We start from the raw sequence: 14,268 nt of genomic DNA on the forward strand, positions 1-14,268 counted from the left end.
CACAACATATAGCATTACGGATAGATGATCTTGATCATGTTAGGCAGCTCACAAGATCCAACAATGAAGCACAATGAGGAGAAGACAACCATCTAGCTACTGCTATGGACCCATAGTCCGGGGGTGAACTACTCACTCATCACTCCGGAGGCGACCATGGCGGTGAAGAGTCCTCCGGGAGATGAATCCCCTCTCCGGCAGGGTGCCGGAGGAGATCTCCAGAATCCCCCGAGATGGGATTGGCGGCGGCGGCGTCTCAGTAAGGTTTTCCGTATCGTGGTTTTTCGCATCGGGGGTTTCGCGACGGAGGCTATAAGTAGGCGGAAGGGCAGAGTCGGAGGGCTGACGAGGGGCCCACACCATAGGGCGGCGCGGGCCCCCTCGCGGTCGCGCGGCCCTATGGTGGCGGCGCCTCGTCGCCCCACTTCGTATCCCTTTCGGTCTTCCGGAAGCTTCGTGGCAAAATAGGACCCCGGGCTTTGATTTCGTCCAATTCGAGAATATTTCGTTACTAGGATTTACGAAACCAAAAACGACAGAAAACGACAATCGGCTCTTCGGCATCTTGTTAATAGGTTAGTTCCGGAAAATGCACGAATATGACATAAAGTGTGCATAAAACATGTAGATATCATCAATAATGTGGCATGGAACATAAGAAATTATCGATACGTCGGAGACGTATCAGCATCCCCAAGCTTAGTTCCGCTCGTCCCGAGCGAGGTAAAACGATAACAAAGATAATTTACGAAGTGACATGCCATCATAACCTTGATCATACTATTTGTAAACATATGTAATGAATGCAGCGAGCAAAACAATGGTAATGACATGAGTAAACAAGTGAATCATAAAGCAAAGACTTTTCATGAATAGTACTTCAAGACAAGCATCAATAAGTCTTGCATAAGAGTTAACTCATAAAGCAATAAATCAAAGTAAAGGTATTGAAGCAACACAAAGGAAGATTAAGTTTCAGCGGTTGCTTTCAACTTGTAACATGTATATCTCATGGATAATTGTCAACATAGAGTAATATAACAAGTGCAATATGCAAGTATGTAGGAATCAATGCACGAGTTCACACAAGTGTTTGCTTCTTGAGGTGGAGAGAGATAGGTAAACTGACTCAACATAAAAGTAAAAAAGAATGGTCCTTCAAAGAGGAAAGCATCGATTGCTATATTTGTGCTAGAGCTTTTATTTTGAAAACATGAAACAATTTTGTCAACGGTAGTAATAAAGCATATGAGTTATGTAAATTATATCTTACAAGTTGCAAGCCTCATGCATAGTATACTAATAGTGCCCGCACCTTGTCCTAATTAGCTTGGACTACCGGATCATTGCAATGCACATGTTTTAACCAAGTGTCACAATGGGGTACCTCCATGCCGCTTGTACAAAGGTCTAAGGAGAAAGCTCGCATTTTGGATTTCTCGCTTTTGATTATTCTCAACTTAGACATCTTTACGGGACAACATGGACAACGAGATAATGGACTCCTCTTTAATGCATAAGCATGTGGCAACAATTATTATTCTCATATGAGATTGAGGATATATGTCCAAAACTGAAACTTCCACCATGAATCATGGCTTTAGTTAGCGGCCCAATGTTCTTCTCTAACAATATGCATGCTCCAACCATAAAGGTGGTAGATCTCTCTTACTTCAGACAAGACGGACATGCATAGCAACTCACATGATATTCAACAAAGAATAGTTGATGGCGTCCCCGGAAGCATGGTTATCGCACAACAAGCAACTTAATAAGAGATAAAGTGCATAAGTACATATTCAATACCACAATAGTTTTTAAGCTATTTGTCCCATGAGCTATATATTGCAAAGGTGAATGATGGAATTTTAAAGGTAGCACTCAAGCAATTTACTTTGGAATGGCGGATAAATACCATGTAGTAGGTAGGTATGGTGGACACAAATGGCATAGTGGTTGGCTCAAGGATTTTGGATGCATGAGAAGTATTTCCTCTCGATACAAGGTTTAGGCTAGCAAGGTTATTTGAAACAAACACAAGGATGAACGGTACAAAAAAACTCACATAAAAGACATATTGTAAACATTATAAGACTCTACACCGTCTTCCTTGTTGTTCAAAACTCAATACTAGATATTATCTAGACTCTAGAGAAACCAAATATGCAAACCAAATTAGCAAGCTCTAAGTGTTTCTTCATTAATGGGTGCAAAGTATATGATGCAAGAGCTTAAACATGAGCACAACAATTGCCAAGTATCAAATTATCCAATACATTTTAGAATTACTACATGTAGTATTTTCCAATTCTAACCATATAACAATTTAACGAAGAAGAAACTTCGCCATGAATACTATGAGTAGAGCCTAAGGACATACTTGTCCATATGCTACAGCGGAGCGTGTCTCTCTCCCACAAAGTGAATGCTAGGATCCATTTTATTCAAACAAAACAAAAACAAAAACAAACCGACGCTCCAAGCAAAGTGCATAAGATGTGACGGAATAAAAATATAGTTTCGGGGGAGGAACCTGATAATGTTGTCGATGAAGAAGGGGATGCCTTGGGCATCCCCAAGCTTAGACAGCTTGAGTCTTCTTAGAATATGCAGGGGTGAACCACCGGGGCATCCCCAAGCTTAGAGCTTTCACTCTCCTTGATCATATTGTATCATACTCCTCTCTTGATCCTTGAAAACTTCCTCCACACCAAACTCGAAACAACTCATTAGAGGGTTAGTGCACAATAAAAATTCAAATGTTCAGAGGTGACACAATCATTCTTAACACTTCTGGACATTGCATAAAGCTACTTGGACATTAATGGATCAAAGAAATTCATCCAACATAGCAAAAGAGGCAATGCGAAATAAAAGGCAGAATCTGTCAAAACAGAACGAGTCCGTAAAGATGGATTTTATTAGGGCACCAGACTTGCTCAAATGAAAATGCCCAAATTTAATGAAAGTTGCGTACATATCTGAGGATCACTCACGTAAATTGGCTTAATTTTCTGAGTTACCTACAGAGAATTAGACCCAGATTCGTGACAGACAAAGAAATCTGTTTCTACGCGATAATCCAAATCTAGTATTTACTTTACTATCAAAGACTTTACTTGGCACAAAAAAACATAAAACTAAGATAAGGAGAGGTTGCTACAGTAGTAAACAACTTCCAAGACTCAAATATAAAACAAAAATACTGTAGTAAAAACATGGGTTGTCTCCCATAAGCGCTTTTCTTTAACGCCTTTCGGCTAGGCGCAGAAAGTGTATATCAAGTAACATCAAGAGACGAAGCATCAACATCATAATTTGTTCTAATAATAGAATCATAAGGTAACTTCATTCTCTTTCTAGGGAAGTGTTCCATACCTTTCTTGAGAGGAAATTGATATTTAATATTACCTTCCTTCATATCAATAGTAGCACCAACGGTTCGAAGAAAAGGTCTTCCCAATATAATGGGGCAAGATGCATTGCATTCAATATCCAAGACAACAAAATCAACGGGGACAAGGTTATTGTTAACCATAATATGAACATTATCAACTCTCCCCAAAGGTTTCTTTTTAGCATTATCAGCGAGATTAACATCCAAATAACGAGTTTTTCAATGGTGGCAAGTCAAGCATATCATAGACTTTCTTAGGCATAACAGAAATACTTGCACCAAGATCACATAAAGCATTACAATCAAAATCATTGACCCTCATTTTAATGATGGGCTCCCAACCATCCTCTAGCTTTCTAGGAATAGAAGTTTCAAGTTTTAGTTTCTCTTCTCTAGCTTTTATGAGAGCATTTGTAATATGTTTTGTGAAAGCCAAGTTTACGAGCGCTAGCATTGGGACTTTTAGCAAGTTTTTGTAAGAACTTTATAACTTCAGAGATGTGGCAATCATCAAAATCTAAATCATTACAATCTAAAGCAATGGAATTATCATCCCCAAGGTTGGAAAAAATTTCAGCGGTTTATCACGAGCGGTTTCAGCGGTTTTAGCGGTTTCGAGGTAATTTTGCGCGCTTTGCACTAGGAGTAGAAACATTGCCAACACCAATTATTTTACCATTAATAGTAGGAGGTGCAGCAACATGTGAATCATTAGCATTGCTAGTGGTGGTAATAGTCCAAACTTTAGCTACATTTTTCTCTTTAGCTAGTTTTTCATTTTCTTCTCTATCCCACCTAGCACGCGATTCAGCCATTAATCTTATATTCTCATTAATTCTAACTTGGATGGCATTTGCTGTAGTAACAATTTTATTTTCAATATCCCTATTAGGCATAACTTTCGATTTCAAAAGATCAACATCAGAAGCAAGACTATCAACTTTAGAAGCGAGAATATCAATTTTATTGAGCTTTTTCTCAACAGATTTGTTAAAGGCAGTTTGTGTACTAATAAATTCTTTAAGCATAGCTTCAAGTCCAGGGGGTGTATTCCTATTATTGTTGTAAGAATTCCCATAAGAATTAGCATAACCGTTACCATTATTATAAGGATATGGCCTATAGTTATTACTAGAATTGTTCCGATAAGCATTGTTGTTGAAATTATTATTTTTAATGAAGTTTACATCAACATGTTCTCCTTGGGCAACCAATGAAGCTAACGGAACATTATTAGGATCAACATTAGTCCTATCATTCACAAGCATAGACATAATAGCATCAACCTTATCATTCAAGGAAGAGGATTCTTCAACAGAATTTACCTTCTTACCTTGTGGAGCTATTTCCGTGTGCCATTCAGAGTAATTAACCATCATATTATCAAGAAGCTTTGTTGCTTCACCAAGAGTGATGGACATAAAGGTACCTCCAGTAGCTGAATCCAATAAATTCCGCGAAGAAAAATTTAGTCCTGCATAGAAGGTTTGGATGATCATCCAAGTAGTCGATCCATGGGTTGGGCAATTTTTAACCAAAGATTTCATTCTTTCCCAAGCTTGAGCAACATGTTCATTATCCAATTGTTTAAAATTCATTATGCTACTCCTCAAAGATATAATTTTAGCAGGGGGATAATATCTACCAATAAAAGCATCCTTGCATTTAGTCCATGAATCAATACTATTCTTAGGCGAGAGATAGCAACCAATCTTTAGCTCTTCCTCTTAATGAGAAAGGAAACAATTTTAATTTTATAATGTCACCATCTACATCTTTATACTTTTGCATTTCACACAATTCAACAAAATTATTGAGATGGGCAGCAGCATCATCGGAACTAACACCGAGAAAATTGCTCTCGCATAACAAGATTCGAGTAAAGCGGGTTTAATTTCAAAGAATTCTGCTTGTAGTAGCAGGTGGAGCAATAGGTGTGCATAAGAAATCATTATTATTTGTGCTAGTGAAGTCACACAACTTAGTATTTTCAGGGGTGGCCATTTTAGCAGTAGTAAATAAAACAAACTAGATAAAGTAAATGCAAGTAACTAATTTTTTGTGTGTTTTTGATATAGCAAACAAGACAGTAAATAAAGTAAAACTAGCAACTAATTTTTTTGTGTTTTGATATAATGCAGCAAACAAAGTAGTAAATAAAATAAAGCAAGACAAAAACAAAGTAAAGAGATTGGGAAGTGGAGACTCCCCTTGCGGCGTGTCTTGATCTCCCCGGCAACGGCGCCGGAAATTTGCTTGATGCGTGTAATTGACACGTCCGTTGGGAACCCCAAGAGGAAGGTGTGATGCGCACAGCGGCAAGTTTACCTCGATTAGAAACCAAGGTTTAATCGAACCAGTAGGAGTCAAGAAGCACGTTGAAGGTTGATGGCGGCGGGATGTAGTGCGGCGCAACACCAGAGATTCCGGCGCCAACGCGGAACCTGCACAACACAACCAAAGTACTTTGCCCCAACGAAACAGTGAGGTTGTCAATCTCACCGGCTTGCTGTAACAAAGGATTAACCGTATTGTGTGGAAGATGATTGTTTGCAGAGAAAACGGTAAAGAACAAGTATTGCAGCAGATTTGTATTTCAGTATAAAAGAATGGACTTGGGTCCACAGTTCACTAGAGGTGTCTCTCCCATAAGATAAAAGCATGTTGGGTGAACAAATTACAGTCGGGCAATTGACAAATAGAGAGGGCATAACAATGCACATACATGTCATGATAAGTACAGTGAGATTTAATTGGGCATTACGACAAAGTACATAGACCGCCATCCAACCGCATCTATGCCTAAAAAGTCCACCTTCAGGTTATCATCCAAACCCCTTCCGGTATTAAGTTGCGAGCAACGAGACAATTGCATTAAGTATGGTGCGTAATGTAATCAACAACTACATCCTTAGACATAGCATCAATGTTTTATCCCTAGTGGCAACAGCACAACACAACCTTAGAACTTTCTGTCATCGTCCCGGTGTCAATGCGAGGCATGAACCCACTATCGAGCATAAATACTCCCTCTTGGAGTTAAGAGCAAAAACTTGGCCGAGCCTCTACTAATAACGGAGAGCATGCAAGATCATAAACAACACATAGGTAATAACTTGATAATTAACATAACATGGTATTCTCTATCCATCGGATCCCGACAAACACAACATATAGCATTACAGATAGATGATCTTGATCATGTTAGGCAGCTCACAAGATCCAACAATGAAGCACAATGAGGAGAAGACAACCATCTAGCTACGGCTATGGACCCATAGTCCAGGGGTGAACTACTCACTCATCACTCCGGAGGCGACCATGGCGGTGAAGAGTCCTCCGGGAGATGAATCCCCTCTCCGGTAGGGTGCCGGAGGAGATCTCCAGAATCCCCCGAGATGGGATTGGCGGCGGCGGCGTCTCGATGAGGTTTTCCGTATCGTGGTTTTTCGCATCAGGGGTTTCGCGACGGAGGCTATAAGTAGGCGGGAGGGCAGAGTCGGAGGGCCGACGAGGGGCCCACACCATAGGGCGGCGCGGGCCCCCTCCGGCCGCGCGGCCCTATGGTGGCGGCGCCTCGTCGCCCCACTTCGTATCCCTTTCGGTCTTCGGAAGCTTCGTGGCAAAATAGGACCCTGGGCTTTGATTTCGTCCAATTCGAGAATATTTCGTTACTAGGATTTCGAAACCAAAAACAGCAGAAAACGAGCAAGCGGCTCTTCGGCATCTTGTTAATAGGTTAGTTCTAGAAAATGCACGAATATGACATAAAGTGTGCATAAAACATGTAGATATCATCAATAATGTGGCATGGAACATAAGAAATTATCGATACGTCGGAGACGTATCAACCACCCAAATATCGGCTCCCTGAATTCTCCAAGTTTAGTGGATCAGATGGTTCCAGCTCAATCGAGCATGTGAGCCGATATTTGGCACAGCTGGGCACGATCTCAGCATCAGATGAGCTGCGTGTGAGGTTCTTCGCACGGTCCCTCACGGGATCGGTTTTCGGGTGGTACACATCGCTGCCACCGGACTCAATCCGGACTTGGAAGCGAGTTGGAAGAGCAGTTCCACATGCGGTATCACTCGGAGGCTTCCGAGGCTGGCATTGCCGATCTAGCACAAGTACGACGGAAGCGCGGAGAAACGAGTGTCGAGAATATATCCGGCGCTTCGGGACCGTTAGGAACCGATGCTATTCGGCTCGTGTGACCGAAAAAGAAGCGATCGAGTTGGCGGTGGTGGGTCTCGCATCACCGATCAAAGATGTGGCCTCCCAAGCGAGACTACCCTTCACCGGCGCACATGGTGCGAAGGCTGTCATTATATGAGCAGCGCCACCCAGAGGTATACCAGGATAAATTCAAGCGTGCGGTGATCCTGGTTGAGGCAGATGAAGATGAAGGCTCTGCGGGAGATCAAGAGGTAGCAGTGGCTGAATGGACTCGGGGGGCAAGCCCCGTGTCCTGCAAGTGGGTTAAGCCACAAGGTCCTCCAAGAGGGTTTGACTTCGACGTGACCAAGGCTGAGCAAATTTTCGACCTCTTACTTAAGGAGAAGCAGCTAAAGGTACCCGAAGGCCACAAAATCCCCACGGCTCAGGAGCTGAACGGAAAGCCATACCGCAAGTGGCATAACACGTTCACCCATACCACCAACGACTGCGGGTCCGGCGTCGGCGGATCCAAATGGCGATAGAACAAGGGCGTCTAATTTTCAGCCAATACGCCATGAAAGTCGACACGCACCCCTTCCCCGCCGTTAACATGGTGGAGTGCACTTACCCTGGGAGGTGCCGGCCAGGTTTCTCATTCAACATCAACATGGTAGGACCTGGGCACCACCCTGGTAAGGATAGAGACGAGGGCAGCTGCTCTCATGACAACGACAAAGAGGAAGCCGTTCCATGCGATCGGCCCCGGCATGATGGCAAGCGCTACATCACGGAGGGAGAAGTGAAGAATGTGAGATATCAGCGACCTCTCTCTGATCACCTCCTCAACAAATACGTGAGTCAGTACGACCAACGCCGACGATACGACAACGATGACGAAAGAGATCGTCTGGCTAGGGACGCCAGGAGATATCGTCGGCATGATCGCGACGAGGAGAGATATGAGCGCCACGCCAAGGAAAAGCCAAGAGAGCAAGACGACATGGATAGGCACTGGGACTGTCCCTTCTTCAGGCACTGCTGGGATTCAGGAATGAGCCGATTGCCTACAATCGGCAACCGCCCAGAATGTAGACAGAAGAAGAAGGATGCAGCTAACATGTTGATGGCGTGTATTTCACACGTTCGTTGGGAACCCCAAGAGGAAGGTATGATGCGCACAGCAGCAAGTTTTCCCTCAGAAAGAAACCAAGGTTTATCGAACCAGGAGGAGCCAAGAAGCACGTTGAAGGTTGATGGCGGCGGGATGTAGTGCGGCGCAACACCGGAGATTCCGGCGCCAACGTGGAACCTGCACAACACAACCAAAGTACTTTGCCCCAACGAAACGAGTGAGGTTGTCAATCTCACCGGCTTGCTGTAACAAAGGATTAGATGTATAGTGTGGATGATGATTATTTGCGAGAAAACGATAAAACAAGTATTGCGGCAGATTTGTATTTCGGTATTAAAGAATGGACCGGGGTCCACGAGTTCACTAGAGGTGTCTCTCCCATAAGATAAAAGCATGTTGGGTGAACAAATTACGGTCGGGCAATTGACAAATAGAGAGGGCATAACAATGCACATACATGTCATGATAAGTATAGTGAGATTTAATTGGGCATTACGACAAAGTACATAGACCGCCATCCAACTGCATCTATGCCTAAAAAGTCCACCTTCGAGGTTATCATCCGAACCCCTTCCGGTATTAAGTTGCAAAGCAACGAGACAATTGCATTAAGTATGGTGCGTAATGTAATCAATAACTACATCCTTAGACATAGCATCAATGTTTTATCCCTAGTGGCAACATCACAACACAACCTTAGAACTTTCTCATCCATCGTCCCGGTGTCAATGCAGGCATGGACCCACTATCGAGCATAAATACTCCCTCTTGGAGTTAAGAGCAAAAACTTGGCCAGAGCCTCTACTAATAACGGAGAGCATGCAAGATCATAAACAACACATATGTAATAACTTGATAATTAACATAACATGGTATTCTCTATCCATCGGATCCCGACAAACACAACATATAGTATTACGGATAGATGATCTTGATCATGTTAGGCAGCTCACAAGATCCAACAATGAAGCACAATGAGGAGAAGACAACCATCTAGCTACTGCTATGGACCCATAGTCCAGGGGTGAACTACTCACTCATCACTCCGGAGGCGACCATGGCGGTGTAGAGTCCTCCGGGAGATGAATCCCCTCTCCGGCGGGGTGTCGGAGGAGATCTCCAGAATCCCCGAGATGGGATTGGCGGCGGCGGCGTCTCGTAAGGTTTTCCGTATCGTGGTTTTTCGCATCAGGGGTTTCGCGACGGAGGCTTTAAGTAGGCGGAAGGGCAACGTGGGGGGCCACACGGGGGCCCCACACCACAGGTCGGCGCAGCCAAGACCTGGGCCGCGCCGCCCTATGGTGGCGGCCCCTCGTGGCCCCACTTCGACTCCTCTTCGGTCTTCCGGAAGCTTCGTGGCAAAATAGGACCCTGGGTCTTGATTTCGTCCAATTCCGAGAATATTTCGTTACTAGGATTTCGAAACCAAAAACAGCAGAAAACGACAAGCGGCTCTTCGGCATCTTGTTAATAGGTTAGTTCCGAGAAAATGCACGAATAAGACATAAAGTGTGCATAAAACATGTAGGTATCATCAATAATATGGCATGGAACATAAGAAATTATCGATACGTCGGAGACGTATCAGCATCCCCAAGCTTAGTTACTGCTCGTCCCGAGCGAGGTAAAACGATAACAAAGATAATTTACGAAGTGACATGCCATCATAACCTTGATCATACTATTTGTAAACATATGTAATGAATGCAGCGATCAAAACAATGGTAATGACATGAGTAAACAAGTGAATCATAAAGCAAAGACTTTTCATGAATAGTACTTCAAGACAAGCATCAATAAGTCTTGCATAAGAGTTAACTCATAAAGCAATAAATCAAAGTAAAGGTATTGAAGCAACACAAAGGAAGATTAAGTTTCAGCGGTTGCTTTCAACTTGTAACATGTATATCTCATGGATAATTGTCAACATAGAGTAATATAACAAGTGCAATATGCAAGTGTGTAGGAATCAATGCACGGTTCACACAAGTGTTTGCTTCTTGAGGTGGAGAGAGATAGGTGAACTGACTCAACATAAAAGTAAAAAGAATGGTCCTTCAAAGAGGAAATCATCGATTGCTATATTTGTGCTAGAGCTTTTATTTTGAAAACATGAAACAATTTTGTCAACGGTAGTAATAAAGCATATGAGTTATGTAAATTATATCTTACAAGTTGCAAGCCTCATGCATAGTATACTAATAGTGCCCGCACCTTGTCCTAATTAGCTTGGACTACCGGATCATTGCAATGCACATGTTTTAACCAAGTGTCACAATGGGGTACCTCCATGCCGCCTGTACAAAGGTCTAAGGAGAAAGCTCGCATTTTGGATTTCTCGCTTTTGATTATTCTCAACTTAGACATCCTTACGGGACAACATGGACAACCAGATAATGGACTCCTATTTAATGCATAAGCATGTGGCAACAATTATTATTCTCATATGAGATTGAGGATATATGTCCAAAACTGAAACTTCCACCATGAATCATGGCTTTAGTTAGCGGCCCAATGTTCTTCTCTAACAATATGCATGCTCCAACCATAAAGGTGGTAGATCTCTCTTACTTCGGACAAGACGGACATGCATAGCAACTCACATGATATTCAACAAAGAATAGTTGATGGCGTCCCCGGAAGCATGGTTATCGCACAACAAGCAACTTAATAAGAGATAAAGTGCATAAGTACATATTCAATACCACAATAGTTTTTAAGCTATTTGTCCCATGAGCTATATATTGCAAAGGTGAATGATGGAATTTTAAAGGTAGCACTCAAGCAATTTACTTTGGAATGGCGGATAAATACCATGTAGTAGGTAGGTATGGTGGACACAAATGGCATAGTGGTTGGCTCAAGGATTTTGGATGCATGAGAAGTATTTCCTCTCGATACAAGGTTTAGGCTAGCAAGGTTATTTGAAACAAACACAAGGATGAACGGTACAACAAAACTCACATAAAAGACATATTGTAAACATTATAAGACTCTACACCGTCTTCCTTGTTGTTCAAAACTCAATACTAGATATTATCTAGACTCTAGAGAAACCAAATATGCAAACCAAATTAGCAAGCTCTAAGTGTTTCTTCATTAATGGGTGCAAAGTATATGATGCAAGAGCTTAAACATGAGCACAAAAATTGCCAAGTATCAAATTATCCAAGACATTTTAGAATCACTACATGTAGTATTTTCCAATTCCAACCATATAACAATTTAACGAAGAAGAAACTTCGCCATGAATACTATGAGTAGAGCCTAAGGACATACTTGTCCATATGCTACAGCGGAGCGTGTCTCTCTCCCATAAAGTGAATGCTAGGATCCATTTTATTCAAACAAAACAAAAACAAAAACAAACCGACGCTCCAAGCAAAGTGCATAAGATGTGACGGAATAAAAATATAGTTTCAGGGGAGGAACCTGATAATGTTGTCGATGAAGAAGGGGATGCCTTGGGCATCCCCAAGCTTAGACGCTTGAGTCTTCTTAGAATATGCAGGGGTGAACCACCGGGGCATCCCCAAGCTTAGAGCTTTCACTCTCCTTGATCATATTGTATCATACTCCTCTCTTGATCCTTGAAAACTTCCTCCACACCAAACTCGAAACAACTCATTAGAGGGTTAGTGCACAATAAAAATTAACATGTTCAGATGTGACACAATCATTCTTAACACTTCTGGACATTGCATAAAGCTACTTGGACATTAATGGATCAAAGAAATTCATCCAACATAGCAAAAGAGGCAATGCAAAATAAAAGGCAGAATCTGTCAAAACAGAACAGTCCGTAAAGATGAATTTTATTAGGGAACCAGACTTGCTCAAATGAAAATGCCTAAATTGAATGAAAGTTGCGTACATATCTGAGGATCACTCACGTAAATTGGCTTAATTTTCTGAGTTACCTACAGAGAACTAGACCCAGATTCGTGACAGCAAAGAAATGCAGTTTACGTGCAAGTAATCCAAATCTAGTATTTACTTTACTATCAAAGACTTTACTTGGCACAACAAAACATAAAACTAAGATAAGGAGAGGTTGCTACAGTAGTAAACAACTTCCAAGACTCAAATATAAAACAAAAATACTGTAGTAAAAACATGGGTTGTCTCCCATAAGCGCTTTTCTTTAACGCCTTTCAGCTAGGCGCCTAAAGTGTATATCAAGTATTATCAAGAGACGAAGCATCAACATCATAATTTGTTCTAATAATAGAATCATAAGGTAACTTCATTCTCTTTCTAGGGAAGTGTTCCATACCTTTCTTGAGAGGAAATTGATATTTAATATTACCTTCCTTCATATCAATAGTAGCACCAACGGTTCGAAGAAAAGGTCTTCCCAATATAATGGGGCAAGATGCATTGCATTCAATATCCAAGACAACAAAATCAACGGGGACAAGGTTATTGTTAACCATAATATGAACATTATCAACTCTCCCCAAAGGTTTCTTTTTAGCATTATCAGCGAGATTAACATCCAAATAACAATTCTTCAATGGTGGCAAGTCAAACATATCATAGACTTTCTTAGGCATAACAGAAATACTTGCACCAAGATCAATACTATTCTTAGGCAGAGATAGCAACCAATCTTTAGCTCTTCCTCTTAATGAGAAAGGAAACAATTTTAATTTTATAATGTCACCATCTACATCTTTATACTTTTGCATTTCACACAATTCAACAAAATTATTGAGATGGGCAGCGAGCATCATCGGAACTAACACCGAGAAAATTGCTCTCGCATAACAAGATTTAGTAAAGCAGGTTTAATTTCAAAGAATTCTCGTCGTAGTAGCGAGTGGAGCAATAGGTGTGCATAAGAAATCATTATTATTTGTGCTAGTGAAGTCACACAACTTAGTATTTTCAGGGGTAGCCATTTTAGCAGTAGTAAATAAAGCAAACTAGATAAAGTAAATGCAAGTAAACTAATTTTTTTGTGTTTTTGATATAGCAAACAAGACATTAAATGAAGTAAAGCTAGCAACTAATTTTTTTGTGTTTTGATATAATGCAGCAAACAAAGTAGTAAATAAAATAAAGCAAGACAAAAACAAAGTAAAGAGATTGAGAAGTGGAGACTCCCCTTGCAGGCGTGTCTTGATCTCCCGGCAACGGCGCCGGAAAATATGCTTGATGGCGTGTATTTCACACGTTCGTTGGGAACCCCAAGAGGAAGGTATGATGCGCACAGCAGCAAGTTTTCCCTCGGAAAGAAACCAAGGTTTATCGAACCAGGAGGAGCCAAGAAGCACGTTGAAGGTTGATGGCGGCGGGATGTAGTGCGGCGCAACACCGGAGATTCCGACGCCAACGTGGAACCCGCACAACACAACCAAAGTACTTTGCCCCAACGAAACAGATGAGGTTGTCAATCTCACCGGCTTGCTGTAACAAAGGATTAGATGTATAGTGTGGATGATGATTGTTTGCGAGAAAACGAGTAAAACAAGTATTGCAGCAGATTTGTATTTCGAGTATTAAAGAATGGACCGGGGTCCACAGTTCACTAGAGGTGTCTCTCCCATAAGATAAAAGCATGTTGGGTGAACA

The sequence above is a fragment of the Lolium rigidum genome, chromosome 7 (genome assembly GCF_022539505.1).
Source record: "Lolium rigidum isolate FL_2022 chromosome 7, APGP_CSIRO_Lrig_0.1, whole genome shotgun sequence".
In the NCBI taxonomy this organism is placed as follows: domain Eukaryota; kingdom Viridiplantae; phylum Streptophyta; class Magnoliopsida; order Poales; family Poaceae; genus Lolium; species Lolium rigidum.